A 20,077-nucleotide genomic window follows, 5' to 3' on the forward strand; every position below is an offset into this window, starting at 1 on the left:
AATTATGTGGCCTAAACATTTGAGTACAATCAATTGAGTTTGTATCGCTAAGCCTCCATTTAACTGAGCCATGAATGAAAGTCAACATTAGAGGCTAAAGAAAAGAAATATCTGAAAAAATCTCCCAGGCTGCTGTCGCTTACTTCATAGTGTTCATCAACAAGCACTGGATTATGACTTCAGTTTTTAGGTGTTTCTTTTCAGCTAGTGGTTTCTTATTTGAAACCCCTCAATACAAAAGTTCCTTCATGAGTAATCTCCTGTGACTCACCACAAGATCACTCCAGTTTACCCAGCTGCTAAGTGGGTAACAACCCTGCTGAGAATTCAACTGGAGTTCCAGACGACAGTTCTATGGAAGAGGTGAGCACCCTTCCTGTATCTGACCTTGGATTAAAGGCTGACAGAGGGATAGATTGATGGTCATGAGAATGACTTGTCAGGTTGCCCTCTTGCCAGGCAAATGCTGTGTCATGCAGAGAACTGCCGAATCGATCAGCAAAATCAGTATGCAGAAATTTGGAAAGGGACAGAGGGGAATTGAAGCCAGTATAACAGAAATCTCAAACATGAAAAAAGTGGAACTGAGTAGTGTAGCATCACGCCCAGTGCTGCTAAGGAGATCCATGGCAGGTTCCCTTCTGTGAGACCATTGGGGGGGCCTCAACCTGTACTGCAGTGGAAGCTGAGACAGCGGCTAACAGATGCATCATCTGGGTCAGTCTGGCAGTGCTGCCATGGAGTTGCAGATACATTCATTTACCTTGGCCACCTGAGTGAGATCATTAAACTTTTTCTGCACTGTTCCCATGTCCTTGGGATTACATTTTAGACATTAACTGCACTTGCCACCTGCTTCCATTCCCTTCTGAGGGTGTGCCCTGAAGGCTTCCTGCCACCAACAGAAACATGACCTCTCTCTTGACCTCCACTTCTGTCACCAGTGTCCCCTGGGCAGCTTCACTGAACCGGGAGCCCTTTCCCTGGCATATTGCGTGATCTCCTTTGACCCTGAGTGTTCCAAAGTTATTATGCAGCAGTCTGCAGTCCATTAGTGCAGCTTCCCTTTTATAGGGACTGCCCCTTTAAAAAGGGAAGGCTGCCTGGTTTGTTCAGAACATTACTTGGTGCCCTGCAATGCGCAGAGGCCACCGGCAATGCTACAGAGAGGAGTGCAGCATGGGATACTGCATTTGCGGAAATAAGGTGGATGCACAAATTTTACGTGCAGCCTACCCCTTTCAGAAACGGTTTTGCAAGTCATGAATCACGACACCCCACCTGCTAAAAAACCAGGGCACACCAAATTCTAGCCTCAGTGATTATTTGTTAACAGCAAAAATTCACTGGAAATCACTTAACTTAGTTGGGAAAATGACACCATCCGAAGGAGTGTGAAATAACGCTGAAAGTGATTATTCACATTTTATTTTAGATTAACGTTTATGTCATTAAAACTTTGGGATGACGAGAATCTAAATGTAATGCATAGTTCATAAATTAAAATTGAATAGTGTAAGATTAAATTAATCAGGAAATGGACTGAAAACCATGACCTTCCTTCCCATGCATTATTCAAAGAGAAGTGCGAGTCTATCTTTGTTAATGTTCAACTTAAACTCAGGCCACCTCTGAGTACTGACCTTGATCTTGACATCTGATACATTTTAATGCCTTGATGTTTTGTACCAATGTACAACCTGCTTCCACAGCAAATTGGATTCAGTTCAGGTCTAACAAAGTTCCCTTGTTCATTTATTACCTTGTTCATTACTTCCTTCCCAAGAGATTTTAAGGGTAACAGAAATAATTCCATCACTTACTATTCTATGAAAAGTTCCCGAGTGCAATGATCTCTCGTACTTTCATTACAATCACTGGGAAAGGGATGCAGAATAATTAACTCAACAATAAACTACAATAAACTTTAATGATAAATCTATAATGGATAATTTTCTGACTTCATGGTCCATGGAGAGGACGGGCCTATTTTGATAGACCAATAAGGATGGCACTGAGTTGCCCTAACATCACCAAACACGAATCAGTATAACAAATGCCCCTTTAAAGGCACCATGAATATAAGGAACATATGGTCCAGTCAAACTAGAGGATACCAAAATAGACAACAAAGTCTCAACAAAACCAAAATGAGCATTATCAATTAAACAATAATGTTATTGTGACTATCCAAAGGACACTCTATTCCCTGAAACATCTACTAGCTATGGAAGATCTCAAGCGTACCAAAGGACACTGTGTGTTCCCTCTCCATGGCCACCTGGGCTTGGGGAATACCCAGGAAGAAAGATAGGTAGCCAGGGAGACCAGCCCCATACCCCATGGGCCACATCCAATGGAGCCTCATCTGCCAAGGGTACATAGTGGAGACTCAAGTGCAATCTGCAAATGATGTTTCTGATCAATTAAATTAGTGGTTACAAAATCCTGCATGGGACATTTGCATGAACATATATTCCTAATACGCACTCTTCGCATGTGAAGCCCTCTAGTGGGAGTGTGAAGTCAGAGAAATGCCCTCATAAAGCAAGCTTCTCTAATGGATCTGTTGCTAAGTGTATTTTTGCAAATAAATGACAGACCAGGAAAATCCTAGACTCAGCTGATTTCAGTGGAACTGAGGTAGAGCTTCTACAGTTGCATGTATGCCAACCTAAAAAACTCAGAAAAGATGAGCAATAGCTTTCGAAAAGTCGGCACGGCCCCATACACACTGACACCTTAAAACAGCTTTGAATAGAGTCAATGACATGTGAAGATAAGGAATTACATGAAGAGTGCAGTGGGACAAGATTTTCTCATAACCAACATTCATAACCGGTTAGCAGCAGGGATGATTTCAAAATTACTGAGCAGAACTGAGAATCCTGAAGGTATGAAATTTATTATCTATGAGGATAAGCCCCTCATCCAAAACATTTTGGGGATGAAATGGATCTTTGGTGATACTGCAAAACAGATGATAGCAAATAATTTGCCTATTTTAACTACCCACCCGCCCAAATTACCAAGTAAGACCAATTAATGCATTCATACCAGAGAACATTCATCTTATCTCAAAATGTGGCTACAAACAGTATTGATGCAAATAAACCGTCACAGAGGATAATAACAGGGCATGGCCAAGAAAGTTCCTTTGAAAATGCTCCATTTTAGCTGCTTATTTCTTATATATAACTTCTTTTGGAAGAAACACTAACTTAAAACACCTGTGACTGTCTCTCAGATACCAATACCTCATTTTAATGTTTTCTGCCTCAAATTTACATGCAACTGTAATATCTGATTAGTTACAGTCTCAACCCCCGACAAGCTCCAGTGCAGTCTTCAGAGTGATTGACATTGACAACCTCTGCTCCAAGAAAAAAAAAATTGCTTTGTCTTGTGAATTGCTGACAAGCTAATACATGGGTCAAAATACTGACTATCAATTGGCATGCATTCAATTAGTTCCATGCTATAAATAACAAAGCTTTAATATCCTATATTGGTTGCATATTCATACACCAAAATGCAGTAATAGCCAATCCTGTCTCATGATATGTCTCCAAGCATGTTGCTATCACTTCCAACAATTAGTTCTTTTTCATCATTCAGCCTTTGTTAAAACCTGAATAAGTCTAATTTATAAATGCGTGACTGAAAACCAGCACATTCAAGTGTACAGGTGACATTAACAAACGTTTGTGAGTTTGACTTCTGTGGTTTGCGGTGTCACTTGAACCCTTCAATGAGTCATAGTCTTGATACAGGCTGTGTATAAATGAGAAATACCTCGCTTCCCTAATGAGTTTGTTTAAATGGAAGAATCTATTAGCTGACATTCCTTCATTGTGTGGTATAGAAGCTGTCAGACTGAGGAATGGAGTGACCCAACTAGCTGACTGCTCTGCTGATTTATAATTTTGTTTACATTCAGCCTTTTTCTTAAGGTAGTGGATGCATTCTGAAATTACTGGCAATCAGAGTCATCTTTACATCAGCCTGCACCAACAGATTTAATTTGTAGCTATTTCAGAAACAATGGGGCAGGGCAATTACTCCAAGTTGAAATAAGAAAATTGGTGTCTATGTGGTGCACTGTGACAATCTAAAACTCAGAAACAGTCCAAAACTGGACTAGTAGCTACTGTGAAGCAAATGAGTATCCATATGTGGAAGCTCTGGAACTCCTTCCCTAAACTTCTCTGCCTCCCTACCTGCCTTTAAGACACCTCTTAAAGCATGCCTCTTTAATCAAGCTTTTGCTCAGATGTCCTGTTATCTCCTTATGCGGCTTGGTGTTAACTTTTGTCTGGTAACTCTTCTGTGAAGCGCCTCGGCATATTTTACTTTGTAAAAGGTGTTAAATAAATGCAGATGGTTGATGCATGTTGTGTTATAGAAAAGAATGTTATTGTGACCCGTGAGCACAGTCCAAAACATAAATACCTTGAAAAATGCAGCAGATTAATTATCATTTTAAAGAGAAAGAAAGGATAACAATACAGCAGGGCCCTTCATCAAAACTGGTAAAGGGGCTCCATTTTTCTCCTTTAGATGCTGACGGTCCCAGTGTGCAGCTCCACTATTATTTTCAAATTTCCAGCATTTGTATGGGGCATGGGTCACTTTGTCACTTTTATTCCTAAGCAATAAGTAAGAAGTAGCAGTAGAAGTGACTGACAGTAGCCAGTCTCAGGGGGAAAAAAATCATGTAGTTGTGTTGTCATTCTATCAGCTGTTGCTTGTTTATAAAATATATAGCAGCAGCTTGAAAGGACAAGCTGATTGACATGATGCCAAAGCATAGGAAGCTAATTTAGGAGAAAAGTAATTTGCTAATTGCCTCTGACTGCCAGTGCGTGTCGTGCAGCGGAAGACAGCTGTCGAGCCAAAGAAAAGCGAAGCAAGTTTGAGCATTCTGCATAAAACACTGGGATGGATTTGGGCACTGATTCATGCACTCAGGAATGGTATGAAGCTGGCTGAAGTTGTCTGAGAGAGGGGGGATATTTGTACATGACGCCACAAATCGTTCACCGATGGTTGTGAAATCCAGCAACCATCCTGTCGCCTCGGCTGAGTTCTTGATTTGACCAGAAGTCTTATTACTTTCAAGACTTGAAGTCATGTAATAGAGAGAAATTTTCCAAGTACAAAGAATTTTCTTCACCTCTTAAGGAACATTGCTTTGTCGACTGATCTGCACAAGAACACAGCTGGGTAAGAATGAAATATATTTCCTTGAATAAGAACATGTAGGTAGCTCCTCTTTTAGGGCTGCATTATTAGGAGTTTATTGTTTAGGCAGTTTAGATATAAAATCATATTTCTATACGTTTGTAACATACTTGGCTGTGTATACATACATTTAAATGAGTCAAAGAAAAAGTATAGACAGTGTTACTTCCATCTTGTAGTAATCTTTTAATTATGGATAATCTTATCACAAACTCGGCATTAAGTAGTTCCAGTATGGTTTCATGTTTTGAACCAGATGTCCAAGACTTAATGTTTGCAATGCAATGAATCAAATATATTATGCACAACAATTATACGAATGAAGTACTATATTTTGACTATGTTGGAATTTGAGTAAGCTCTTCAGAAAGTTTGTCCTAATTAGGCATTTTGTAAGAACTAACAATCTGATACCGAGCTATACATTCCGCCTCAGAATATTCAACAAAAAATGTATCTGTATAATATTTATTGCCTCCTTGGGATATCCTTAGTTCAAAAGCAAACAACCATTTACTTTTTGAAGTGCAGTCACTGATGTTTATAGGGAAACTAGCAATCAATTTGGTTATCACAAGATCCCACGAACAGCAAATGAGGTGAATGACCAGTTTATCTGTGGTGGTATTGGTTCTGGGAGGAATTTTGGTCAGGATGCCAGGAAAACTCCATGCTTTTCTTCATATAGTGCCACAGAATTGGGGAGGTGGCGGCATAATGGTAATGTCACTGGACTAGTAATCCAGAAGCCTAGGCTAATGATCTGGGACATGGGTTCAAATCCCACCATGGCAGATGGTGAAATTTGAGTTAATTTAATATATCTGGAATTAAAAGCTAGTCTAATGGTGGCCATAAAACCATTGTCAATTGTTGTAAAGACCCATCTGGTTCACTAATGTCCTTTAGGGAAGGAAATCTGCCATTCCTGCCTGACCTACCTGTGACTCCAGACCCACAGTAATGTGGTTGACTCTTAACTTCCCTCTGAAATGGCTTAGCAAGCCATTCAATTCAAGGGCAATTAGGGATGGGCAACAAATACTGCCCTTCCCAGCAATGCCTGCTTCCATGAAAGAATGAAAAAAAAATTGTTTATGTCTATAAAAGCAAAAGACTGCAGATGCTGGAACATAAGAAATAGGAGCAGGAGTTGGCCATTTGGCCCTTCAAGCCTGCTCCGCCATTCAATAAATCATGGCTGATCTGCCCCAGACCTCAACTCCTCTTCCGTGCCAGCTCCTAATAGCCCTCAACTCCCTGATATTTCAAAAATCTATCTTCCTTCTCTTTAAATACTTTCAGTGATCTAGCCTGCACAACTCTCTGGGATAGAGAATTCCAGACATTCACTGCCCTCTAATAGAAGAAATTCCTTCACATCTCTGTTTTAAATGACTGTCCCCTTATTCTGTAACTATGTCCCCTAGTTCAAGATTCCCCCACTAGTGGAAACATCTTCTCAACATCTACCCTTTCAAGCCCCCTCAGAATCTTGTATGTTTCAATAAGATCACTCCACATTCCTCTGAGCTCTAATGAATAAAGACCTAACCTGTTTAGCCGTTCTTGATAAGTCAACCCCTTCATCCCAGGAATCAACCTAGTGAATCTCTTTTGAACTGCCTCCAAATGCCAGTATATCCTTTCTTAAATACGGGGACCAAAACTGTACACAGTATTCCAGGTGCGGCCTCACCAACACCCTGTACTGTTGTAACAAGACATCCCTATTTTCTAAATTCCAACCCCCTAGCAATAAAGGCCAAAATTCCATTTGCCTTCTTAATTATTTGTTACACCTGCATGCTAACTTTTTGTATTTCATGCACAAGAACACCCAGATCGCTCTGTGCTGCACTTTTTTGGAATCTCTCTCCATTTAAATAATAGTCTGCCTTTTGATTCTTCCTACCAAAATGCATGACCTCACACTTTCCTACATTAAACTCAATCTGCCAAGTTTTTGCCCACTCACTCAACCTATCTATATCCCCTTGCAGATTCCTTATGGCCTCATCACAACATACCCTCCCACCTATTTTTGTATCGTCAGCAAATTTGGATACATTACACTCTGCCCCCTCCTCCAAGTCATTAGTATAGATTGTAAATAATTGAGGCCCTAGGACTGATCCTTGTGGCACTTCACTAGTTACGTCTTTCCAACCTGAAAAAGACCCATTAATCCCAACTCTCTGTCTTCTGAGAGTTAACCAATCCTCAATCCATGCTAATACATTACCCCCACTACTGTGAGCTCCTAATCTTTTATGTGGCACCTTATCGAATGCCTTCTGGAAATCCAAATACACTACATCTACCAGTTCCCTTTTATTAACTCTGCTTGTTATATCCTCAAAGAACTCTAGCAAATTTGTCAAACATGATTTCCCTTTCACAAAACCATGTTGACTCTGTTTGATTGCGTTAAGCTTTTCTAAATGTCCTGCTATTTCTTCCTAATGGACTCTAGCATTTTCCCAACAAAAGATGTTAGGCTGACTGGCCTATAGTTTCCTCTTTTTGTCTCTCTCCCTTCTTGAACAGGGGCGTCACATTAGCACTTTTCCAATCCGCTGGGACTCTTCTGGAATCCAGTGAGTTCTGGAATATTTCAATCAATGCCTCCACTATCTCTGCAGCCACATCCTTTAAAACCCTTGAATGTAGGCCTTCACTTCCTGGTGACTTGTCTGCCTTTAGTCCCATTAGTTTGTCAAATACTTTGTCCCTCGTGATAGAGACTGTTACAAGATCTTTCCTCCCATGAGCTCCTTGCTTATCTGATATATGTGGTATGTTTATAGTGTCCTCCACCATGAAGACCGATGCAAAATATTGGTTTAAATTATCTGACATTTCTGTTCCCCGTTATCAAATCTCCAGTCGCATCCTCCAAGGGTCCCACACTCACTTTAGCTACTCTATTTTTATATACCTGTAGAAGCTCTTGCTGTTTGTTTTTATATTTCTTGCCAATTTACTTTCATAATCAATTTTCTCCCTCTTTATTAGCTTTTTAGTCATCTGCTGCTGGTTCCTAAAAAATTCCCAATCCTCTGGCCTACCACTAGCTTTTGCCACTTTGTATGCCTTAGTATTTGATTAGTTACTCTCCTTGACCGCCTTTGTTAACCACGGGTGGTACATCCTTCTCTTCGAGTCCTTCTTTTTGACCGGGATAAATTTTTGCTGAGTGTTATGAAATATTTGCTTAAATCTCTGCCACAGCTCATCCACTGACCTTCCCCTTAGTCTATTTTCCCAGCCCGCTTTAGACAACTCTTTCTTCATACCTCTGTAATTACCATTGTTTAAGTTGAGGACATTGGTTTGAGACCTGAGTTGCTCGCTTTCAAATCTGAAATAAAAACAAAGTGCTGGAAATACTCAGCTGGTCTGGCAGCATCTCTGGAGAGATAAGCAGAGTTCACATTTCAGGTCTGTGACCTTTCATCAGAACTGGCAAAAGTTAGAAAAGAAGTAGGTTTTAAGCATGTGAAAGGGGTGTGGGGGCGGGGGTGATGGTGGGGAAGAGAACAAAAGGAGATGTGTGTGATAGGGCAGAGGGCAGGAGAGATTAAATGACAAAACTGTCCTGGGACAAATGCAAAAAGTGTGTTAATGCTTGTGGTGAAAGACAAAGCATTAGTCCAGAGAGAGTGTTAATAGCAGAATAATGATCAGCTCTGTCTACATGAAAAACAGGCACCTGGTTAAAAAATAAAAATAAAATAAAACAAAATAAAAAATATAAAAATACTAATAAAAAGGCCAGTCATGCTCTGAAGTTTTTGAACTCAATGTTCAGTCCGCAAGGCTGTAGAGTGCCTAATTGAAAGATCAAGTGCTGCTCCTCAAGCTTGTGTTGATGATAACTGGAATACTGGAGCAGGCCAAAGACAGAAATGTTGGCATGAGATTGGGGGGGTGGGGGGGGATGTATTGAAATGGTAAGCGACCAGAAGCTCGGGGTCATGCTTTCAGACTGAGCGGAGGTGTTCCGCAAAGTCGTCACCCAATCTGCATTTGGTCTTCCCAATATAGAGACGACCACATTGTGAGCAGCAAATACAGTAAACTAAATTGAAGGAAGTACAAGTAAATTGCTGCTTCACTAAGAAGGACTGTTTGGGGCCTTGGATGGTGAGTAAAGAGGAGGTAAAAGTGCAGGGTGTCGCAGAGGGAACGATCCCTTCGGAATGCTGGCAGAGGAGGGGAAGGAAAGATGTAAATGGTGGTGGCATCACGCTCGAGGTGGCGGAAATGGCGGCGGATGATCCTTTGGATGTGACGGCTGGTGGAGTGGAAAGTGAGGACAAGGGGAACCCAGTCGCAGTTCTGGGAGGGAGGAGAAGGGGTGAGGGCAGAAGTGTGGGAAATGGGTCGGAAACGGTTAAGGGCTCTGTCAACCACAGTGTGGGAGGAATCCTCAGTTGAGGAAAAAGGAAGACATATCAGAAGCGCTGTTGTGGAAGGTTACAGGAATCCTTACAGGAAACTGGGTGTGAGGATGTGTAGTCAAGGTAGCCATGAGAGTTGGTGGGCTTATAATGAATATTAGTAGACAGCCTATCCCCAGAGATGGAGACAGAGAAGTCGAGGAAGGGAAGGAAAGTGTTGGAGATAGACCATGTAAAGGTGAGAAGGGTGGAAATTGGAGGCAAAGCTGATGAGGTTTTCCAGTTCGGGGCAAGAGCAGGAAGCGACACCGATACAGTCATCAATGTACTGGAAAAAGAGATGAGGGAAGGGGCCTGAGTAGGACTGGAACAAGGAATGTTCGACATATCCCACAAAAAGACAGGCATAACTAGGATCCATGCGGGTACCCATAGCAACACCTTTTATTTGAAGGAAGTGAGTGGAGTTGAAGGAGAAGGTGTTCAATGTAAGAACAAGTTCAGCCAAGCGGAGGAGGGTGGTGGTGGATGGGGACTGGTTGGGCCTCTATTCAAGGAAGAAGAAGAGAGTCCTCAGACTGTCCTGGTAGGGGATGGAGGTGTAGAAAGATTGGACGTTCATAGTGAAGAGGAGGCGGTTTGGGCCAGGAAACTGGAAATTATCAAAATGATGTAGGACGTCCGAAGAGTCATGGATGTAGGTGGGAAGAGACTGGACCAGGGGAAATAAGATAAAGTCAAGATAGGAAGAAATAAGTTCAGTGGGGCAGGAACAGGCTGAAACGATGGGTCTACCAGGACGGTCCTGTTTGTGGATTTTGGGAAGGAGGTAGAAGCGGGCAATCCGGGGTTGTGGGACTATGAGGTTGGAAGCTGTAGAGGGAAGATCTCCGGAGGAGATGAGGTCAGTGACAGTCCTGGAGACAGTGGCTTTATGTTCAGTGGTGGGGTCATGCGCTCAGCCTCTGCAATTGTTTATGTCTACCTGAATCACCAGAAAAGCCAATTGGAGCCTTGCTTTAGCGGGCCGGATATTTGCAGAGAGGTAGCACAGGGAAACCTTGGCAAGGCCAGGGAGGGCCTGCCGAATTTAATTACTATCTCTTTTTTTTCCCTTCTGTTGCCTGGCAGTTGCCCAAATTGACAGGATGGCCAGTTACAGGGCACAACAGGAGGCCCAACAATCTTTTTGGGCCTCCTTATCTCGAGAGACAATGGATACGCGCCTGGAGGTGGTCAGTGGTTTGTGAAGCAGCGCCTGGAGTGGCTATAAAGGCCAATTCTGGAGTGACAGGCTCTTCCACAGGTGCTGCAGAGAAATTTGTTTGTTGGGGCTGTTGCACAGTTGGCTCTCCCCTTGCGCCTCTGTCTTTTTTCCTGCCAACTACTAAGTCTCTTCGACTCGCCACAATTTAGCCCTGTCTTTATGGCTGCCCGCCAGCTCTGGCGAATGCTGGCAACTGACTCCCACGACTTGTGATCAATGTCACACGATTTCATGTCGCGTTTGCAGACGTCTTTATAACGGAGACATGGACGGCCGGTGGGTCTGATACCAGTGGCGAGCTCGCTGTACAATGTGTCTTTGGGGATCCTGCCATCTTCCATGCGGCTCACATGGCCAAGCCATCTCAAGCGCCGCTGACTCAGTAGTGTGTATAAGCTGGGGATGTTGGCCGCTTCAAGGACTTCTGTGTTGGAGATATAGTCCTGCCACCTGATGCCAAGTATTCTCCGAAGGCAGCGAAGATGGAATGAATTGAGACGTCGCTCTTGGCTGGCATACGTTGTCCAGGCCTCGCTGCCGTAGAGCAAGGTACTGAGGACACAGGCCTGATACACTCGGACTTTTGTGTTCCGTGTCAGTGCGCCATTTTCCCACACTCTCTTGGCCAGTCTGAACATAGCAGTGGAAGCCTTACCCATGCGCTTGTTGATTTCTGCATCTAGAGACAGGTTACTGGTGATAGTTGAGCCTAGGTAGGTGAACTCTTGAACCACTTCCAGAGCGTGGTCGCCAATATTGATGGATGGAGCATTTCTGACATCCTGCCCCATGATGTTCGTTTTCTTGAGGCTGATGGTTAGGCCAAATTCATTGCAGGCAGACGCAAACCTGTCCCAACAATAGGGAGTGAGAAATCAGGGATTGGTGGTGGAAAGGCAGAGAGTGGCAAGGGAGAGAGAGCAGCCATGATCTGCAGGGGGGGATGGGGGTTGGAGGCATCCTTGAGGGAATGCCGGGAGCACTCCTGCTCCTCCTGGCCCTCAAGGAGTGCTGTAAGAATCAATAGTCTTCCAGCAGATCCCTATTTCCCCTTTGCTGTCATGTTTCCTAAGGCCTGGGAAACCCAGGAATCAAATGTTAAGTTTAAATCAAGCTCCTGATTTAAATGTTAATGTGGTGTCCCACCTTGCCAGGGCAGGACACTCACATCACATCACATACTATATGCCATCGTAAAAATGGCAACAGACAGGTTCAGGACGTGTTTCTCATTTTTAACACCCACACAGGCAACCCACCCACTCCACACACATCCCCCCTCCCCCCCCCAACCTCTCCTGCCTCTTGTGGGGTGTTAATATTGCAGTCACTATCTCTTCCAAAAGACTGAAAACTCTTTTTGACAATGCAACACTTCCTGAATATTGCATTGAAATGTCAGCTGGATTATGTGTTTAAATTCTGGAGTGGGGCTGGAACCTTCAGACTCAGAAGTTACTTTCCCTGTAAGATTTACTTACACCTGAGACTCAGTATTAGGAAAAAGTTATGGGCCAGGGAAGATAATGCTACTCATAAAAATTGATCAGTTAGTCAGTGCATTCAAAACATTCTGGCTTCGAAATTAGATGGCACTGTGCCTGTTTGTCCAAAGCTAAAGCCTCCAATATGGTGGGCTGGAATCACATGCTCATTATGAGCCAGAAGTGCACTACCCTCCATATTGGTGTAGGCAAAAAAAAAATCAGCGTCCAAGGTCCATGCTTGAAGTGAGCATTAGGCCCTTTTCGTATTCAAATTAGAGGCTTAATACCTGTTTGAAGCCCCCTTTGTAAAACTGGGGTTGCCTTGAAGGCAGTCAGTGCTGGACTTGCTGCATTCAGAAAAACTGGATCCATATGCAGTCTAATGGGTTGTCATTAAAGGAACTTTGCAGGGTGCAACCAACAAGGTAAATGTTTAAATACCTACCTGAATGTGGAGCCAGGAGGTATAGGAGTCAAAAATATGAAGAGTTATGGAGAAAGAAGGTTGAAGTGGGACAAATTTAAAAGCTCTTTCAAACAGGCACAATGGACCACATGGTCCCCTTCTGTGCTATAAGATTCATGATGATCACGAATATGATCATGAAGATTTCAGGTGGTTGTATTTCTAGTAAAATCAAAAGGAGCACATTTATTATATATTGCTACCAGGCTAAACCTTTCCCCACTGTGTGGAGTCTGTTGCTTGCTCAATTACTGCCCGGTAGAAACCCTTATTTTGTTTATCATTATTGCATATATTTTGAGCTCTTAACTTAACACTGCTTGAATACTCGGCTGAGTGAGATTGGCATGGCATGTTAGAGTGTTCCATCTTTCATTGGTATTAGTCAAATGATGTGCCCATATGAAGGTCACGTATAATTTTCCCCAAAGCTACAATTTGTACTCAAACTGGCTTTATATCTCCCCCATTTTAAAAGTAAAACAAATAATCATTAGGATTTATGTCTTTGGAGAAAAGTAGGTTTTAAAATGGAAATAACAAAACTATGCAGAAATTGTTCTTATTATTATTAAAACTGCAAACATTTTTACGGGCAAAATATCTACTTATGTCTGTATTCATTCATTAATTTTTAGAGGCCTTGGGTGTAAATAAAGAAAAATACAACAGAATCAATGCAAGTGTTTCATCAGAGGACAAACCTTATTGACAGCATGACATCTGTAACTTCATAGGTACAAACCACAATGCTGGAGGCCCGTGTTTCAAACATGAGGCCTGTGATCATCTTCATTCATATCAGCTCGTTAAAAGAAGTATAGGTTGATTTTCTTATGAAGGAATGTTGAGCAGGTTGGGCCTAAACTGATGGGAGTTTAGAAGAATGAGAGGTGATCTTATTGAAACATACAAGATTCTGAGGGGGCTTGATAGGATGTTTCTGTTCGTGGGGGAATCTGGAACTAGGGGGCACAGTTTAAAAATAAGGGGTCTCCCAGTTAAGACGGAAATGTCATTAATCTTTGGAATTCTCTACCCCAGGGAGCAGTGGAGTCTGGGTCATTGAATATATTCAAGGCTGAGTTAGACAGATTTTTGATCTACAAGGGAGTCAAGGGTTATGGGGGGCAGGCAGGAAAGTGGAGTTGAGGCAGCGATCAGATCAACCATGATCTTATTGAATGGCGGAGCAGGCTCAAGGGGCCGAATGGCCTACTCCTGCTCTGATTTCTTATGCCCTGATGTCCTTTCAAAATGGTACCTGCCACAGCATCTGTGTTAGCCAAATAAGGTTACCACCTCATTTTGAGGCCATCAGCAGCAACAACACAAGCTAAAACTGGCCTCCCTCTGTGCAAATGAAACAACAATGATAAATTATTTTAAACCTCACTTGAACTCACTTGGGAATTAATGCCCTCCTATCAAAGAGTAACTAATAGTCTCTTGTGCATTTTTAAACCAGATTGTTTTAAAAACAAATGTAATAAATGTCCTGTATGTGAATTACATTTGGGTTTAACATAACCAAAGACCATTATAGAAGGATAATAATTCATTAAAGACCTTACTGTTTGACCAGAAATGCCCCATATGTGCACATGTGTGCAAACTTTAACCATTCCACTGTTTTATTTTGGGAGATGGGATGCCATGGACCGAATTTTCAACATCTGCTGGGGGCAAGCGGGATTTGATTATCACATTCTCGGAGGTCGGCACTGGGTCCCGTCGCTTCCTGAACGTGATGCTATTATTAAAGTGTAGCCAGCAGGGAAAGAACAGGTCGTGTGCCTGTGTCCAATCAATTGCCTGTTAAGCTCATTAAAGAGCTCATTAACAGACGTGTCAGTTTCAGGGACAGTTTTTAAAGACTGGGAACAGGAAAGACGCCATGGAGGGAATACGACAGGGCTGTGAAGACGTGGAAAGATTAGATTAGATTAGATTAGAGATACAGCACTGAAACAGGCCCTTCGGCCCACCGAGTCTGTGCCGAACATCAACCACCCATTTATACTAATCCTACACTAATCCCATATTCCTGCCAAACATCCCCACCTGTCCCGATATTTCCCTACCACCTACCTATACTAGTGACAATTTATAATGGCCAATTTACCTATCAACCTGCAAGTCTTTTGGCTTGTGGGAGGAAACCGGAGCACCCGGAGAAAACCCACGCAGACACAGGGAGAACTTGCAAACTCCACACAGGCAGTACCCGGAATCGAACCTGGGTCCCTGGAGCTGTGAGGCTGCGGTGCTAACCACTGCGCGGAGGGAACATGAGGGCTATGGCAACATCTGATTGAAGTGAAGCCGAGGCAGCAAATGAAGCTCAGCTGCTTCAGATGTGCCTCAGTGTGGCTATTGCTGTGACTGGAAGAGTTGAATTTCTTAGTGGTGAGTGGCAGGAAACTGGAAAGGGACATGAGACCACTGGCATCACTATGGCAGCTGGGGTTGGCAGGAGACAGTGTGGTAAACATGCAAATCACAGCTTAGAGTGTTCAGATGGGAGCAGGCTACTCTGATATTGGACAGAGCAGCCTGGATGATCTGCAGCTGATACGACCTCCTCGACAGCTGGAAGGCAGAGGAGCTCAGTGGGGGGCTGCAAGGGGAGGAAGGCGCTACTCAAGATGAGTATATTATGTCTCCTGCTTCCCATAATTTAGAAATAATCACACCTTAGACTTTGACAGGCTAGAGCTCTTTGTTATTTCCATGCTGTCTGATATAGGACTGCCCTAGGCAAGTGTCCTGTTGATTCAGTTTCAGTGGTGTTACATTCACTAGGTAATGAATCTTTATACCTAAAGCTTCTATCTTGTGTTTCTTCTGTGGCGATAGGGTATCTGCCAGAACTGTTTCTTTTCCTGTCTTGTATTTCAGAGTGAAATTGTAACTCTGAAGCCTCAAGAGTAACCACTGCAGTCTTGCTGGTGCTTTACACAGATTTTTCTTGTAGATTTGCTCCAGTGGACGATGATCACTCCGCTATGAATTTAGAATCCCAGAAAGTTTATGACACAGAAAGTGGCCACTTGGCCCATCATGTTTGTGCCGGCCAAAAAATGAGCCACCCAGCCAAATCCTATTTTCCAGCATTTGGTCTGAAGTCCTGCATGCTACGACACTTGAGGTGCACATCCAAAAGGCTGCATCCCTGGGTGGGATCAAACCACCAACCGTTTAATTAACAACTGAATACACTAACCATTTGTGCCACAGAGATTGTCACATAGCTGTTGCCTATAGAGAGATAAATGGAACTTCTCACATCCATACATGAATGCCAAAAGCTATCTTTCTATGTTGGCATATCTGGTCTCAGCTGAGTTTAGGGCTTTAGATGCAAATGCTATTGACTTTTCCTCTTGTACCAGGGCTGCTCCCAGTCCTTTTGTGGAAGCATCTACTTGCAGAATGATAGGTTTCTCTCTCTTGTATGACAGACTTGTCTCTTTGCATACTACCTGTTTGAGTTTGTTGAAACTCCTGTCGTGTGATTCTGACCACTGACACTCTACATCTTCTTTCATCAGCTCCCACAGGTTGGCTGTGTGTTCTGACATGTGCCGTATGAACGGGCAGTAGTGGATCAAGCCAAGGAAAATTCTCAACTCTGTCTTCTCTCTTGGGCCTTCCATCCCGGAGATAGCTATGATTCTTTCAGGAAATGGCTTGATTCCGTCAGATGTGTACACCATTCCGAAGAACTGGCATTCCGTCACTTTCACAAAGCATTTTTCTGGAGTTAGCTTGATCCCGTATTTCCTGGTTCTCTCCGTGGTTTCATGTAGGCAGGGATTAATCAGGGATAGTCAGCATGGCTTTGTCAGGGGGAGATCGTGTCGAACTAACTTGATTGAATTTTTCAAGGTGGTGACGAGATGTGTCTTTCTTCTTTTGGGCCTCCTTATCTTGAGAGACAATGGATAAGCGCCTGGAGGTGGTCAGTGGTTTGTGAAGCAGTGCCTGGAGTGGCTATAAAGGCCAATTCTAGAGTGACAGGCTCTTCCACAGGTGCTGCAGAGAAATTTGTTTGTCGGGGCTGTTGCACAGTTGGCTCTCCTCTTGCGCCTCTGTCTTTTTTCCTGCCAACTACTAAGTCTTCGACTCGCCACATTTTAGCCCTGTCTTTATGGCTGCCCGCCAGCTCTGGCGAACGCTGGCAACTGACTCCCACAACTTGTGATCAATGTCACAGGATTTCATGTCACGTTTGCAGACGTCTTTAAAGCGGAGACATGGACGGCCGGTGGGTCTGATGCCAGTGGCGAGCTCGCTGTACAATGTGTCTTTGGGGATCCTGCCATCTTCCATGCGGCTCACATGGCCAAGCCATCTCAAGCGCCGCTGACTCAGTAGGGTGTACAAGCTGGGGATGTTGGCCGCCTCGAGGACTTCTGTGTTGGAGATACGGTCCTGCCACCTGATGCCAAGTATTCTCCGGAGGCAGCGAAGATGGAATGAAGTGAGACGTTGCTCTTGGCTGACATATGGTGTCCAGGCCTCACTGCCATAGAGCAAGGTACTGAGGACACAGGCCTGATACACTCGGACTTTTGTGTTCCGTGTCAGTGCGCCATTTTCCCACACTCTCTTGGCCAGTCTGGACATAGCAGTGGAAACCTTACCCATGCGCTTGTTGATTTCTGCATCTAGAGACAGGTTACTGGTGATAGTTGAGCCTAGGTAGATGAACTCTTGAACCACTTCCAGAGCGTGGTCGCCAATATTGATGGATGGAGCATTTCTGACGTCCTGCCCCATGATGTTCGTTTTCTTGAGGCTGTTGGTTAGGCCAAATTCATTGCAGGCAGCTGCAAACCTGTTGATGAGACTCTGCAGGCACTCTTCAGTGTGAGATGTTAAAGCAGCATCGTCAGCAAAGAGGAGTTCCCTGATGAGGACTTTCCGTACTTTGGACTTCGCTTTTAGACGGGCAAGGTTGAACAACCTGCCCCCTGATCTTGTGTGGAGGAAAATTCCTTCTTCAGAAGACTTGAACGCATGTGAAAGCAGCAGGGAGAAGAAAATCCCAAAAAGTGTGGGTGTGAGAACACAGCCCTGTTTCACGCCACTCAGGATAGGAAAGGGCTCTGATGAGGAGCCACCATGTTGAATTGTGCCTTTCATATTGTCATGGAATGAGGTGATGATACTTAGTAACTTTGGTGGGCATCCGATCTTTTCTAGTAGTCTGAAGAGACCACGTCTGCTGACGAGGTCAAAGGCTTTGGTGAGATCAATGAAAGCAATGTAGAGGGGCATCTGTTGTTCACGGCATTTCTCCTGTAGCTGACGAAGGGAGAACAGCATGTCAGTGGTCGATCTCTCTGCACGAAAGCCACACTGTGCCTCAGGGTAGACACGCTCGGCCAGCTTCTGGAGCCTGTTTAAAGCGAATCGAGCGAAGACTTTCCCCACTATGCTGAGCAGGGAGATTCCACGGTAGTTGTTGCAGTCACCGCGGTCACCTTTGTTTTTATAGAGGGTGATGATATTGGCATCGCGCATGTCCTGGGGTACTGCTCCCTCGTCCCAGCACAGGCATAGCAGTTCATGTAGTGCTGTTAGACGAGGGTAAAGCAGTTGATGTAGTCTACATGGACTTCAGTAAGGCTTTTGATAAGGTCCCACATGGGAGATTGGTTAAGAAGGGAAGAGCCCATGGGATCCAGGGCAATTTGGCAAATTGGATCCAAAATTGGCTGAGTGGCAGGAGGCAGAGGGTAATGGTCGAGGGCTGTTTCTGCAAGTGGATCCCTGTGACCAGTGGTGTACCACAGGGATCAGTGCTAGGACCCTTGCTGTTTGTAGTGTACATTAATGAGTTAGATGTGAATATAGGAAGTGTGATCAGTAAGTTCACAGATGACACGAAAATTGGTGGTGTCATAAATAGTGAGGAGGAAAGCCTTTGATTACAGGATGATATAGATGGGCTGGTAAGATGGGTGGAGCAGTGACAATCCTGAGAAGTGTGAGGTGATGCATTTTGGGAGGACTAACAAGGCAAGAAACTCCTTGCTCAGCATGATAGAGCCTCCCTCCAATGGCTCGGAACGCATACTGTCCATCCGACTGCTCACCACCTCTGGTCCAGTACACCTACTCAGCATCTATGCTCCAACACTCTGTTCCGCACCTGAAGCTAAAGACCAGTTCGATGAACAACTCCATAACATCATTAGCAGCATCCCCAACACCGAACACCTATTCCTGCTGGGGGACTTTAATGCCAGGGTTGGGGCCGACCATGACTCATGGCCCTCCTGCCTTGGGCGCTATGGCGTTGGAAGGATGAATGAGAACGGGCAGAGACTGCTTGAGTTGTGTACCTATCATAACCTCTGCATCACCAACTCGTTCTTTCACACTAAACCCTGTCACCAGGTTTCATGGAGGCACCCAAGATCACGTCGTTGGCACCAGCTAGACCTCATTGTCACAAGGCGAGCCGCCTTAAACAGTGTTCAAATCACACGCAGCTTCCACAGTGCGGACTGCGACACCGACCACTCCCTGGTGTGCAGCAAGGTTAGACTCAGACCAAAGAAGTTGCATCATTCCAAGCAGAAGGGCCACCCGCGCATCAACACGAGCAGAATTTCTCACCCACAGCTGTTACAAAAATTTCTAAATTCACTTGTAACAGCCCTTCAAAACACTCCCACAGGGGATGCTGAGACCAAGTGGGCCCACATCAGAGACGCCATCTATGAGTCAGCTTTGACCACCTACGGCAAAAGTGCGAAGAGAAATGCAGACTGGTTTCAATCTCATAATGAAGAGCTGGAACCTGTCATAGCCGCTAAGCGCATTGCACTTTTGAACTACAAGAAAGCCCCCAGCGATTTAACATCCGCAGCACTTAAAGCAGCCAGAAGTACTGCACAAAGAACAGCTAGGCGTTGCGCAAACGACTACTGGCAACACCTATGCAGTCATATTCAGCTGGCCTCAGACACCGGAAAGATCAGAGGAATGTATGATGGCATGAAGAGAGCTCTTGGGCCAACCATCAAGAAGATCACCCCCCTCAAATCTAAATCGGGGGACATAATCACTGACCAACGCAAACAGATGGACCGCTGGGTTGAGCACTACCTAGAACTGTACTCCAGGGAGAATGCTGTCACTGAGACTGCCCTCAATGCAGCCCAGCCTCTACCAGTCATGGATGAGCTGG

General features: G+C 44.2%; 1 protein-coding gene across 2 annotated transcripts in view; it reads left to right on the forward strand.

Moving 5' to 3' along the window:
- Positions 1-20,077, forward strand: part of palmdb (palmdelphin b) — a 146,670-nt gene that overhangs the window by 12,191 nt on the left and 114,402 nt on the right. Inside the window, exon 1 of one of the 2 annotated variants that reach the window (XM_068036867.1) lies at positions 4,690-5,226. The exons of the other annotated variant lie outside the window; for it this stretch is intronic. The gene's annotated coding sequence lies outside the window, so the exon portion shown is untranslated. Of the gene's footprint in view, positions 1-4,689; positions 5,227-20,077 lie in introns of those variants that run through there. 2 annotated transcript variants of the gene reach the window in all.

This window comes from Heterodontus francisci, chromosome 8, assembly GCF_036365525.1.
Source record: "Heterodontus francisci isolate sHetFra1 chromosome 8, sHetFra1.hap1, whole genome shotgun sequence".
Taxonomy (NCBI): domain Eukaryota; kingdom Metazoa; phylum Chordata; class Chondrichthyes; order Heterodontiformes; family Heterodontidae; genus Heterodontus; species Heterodontus francisci.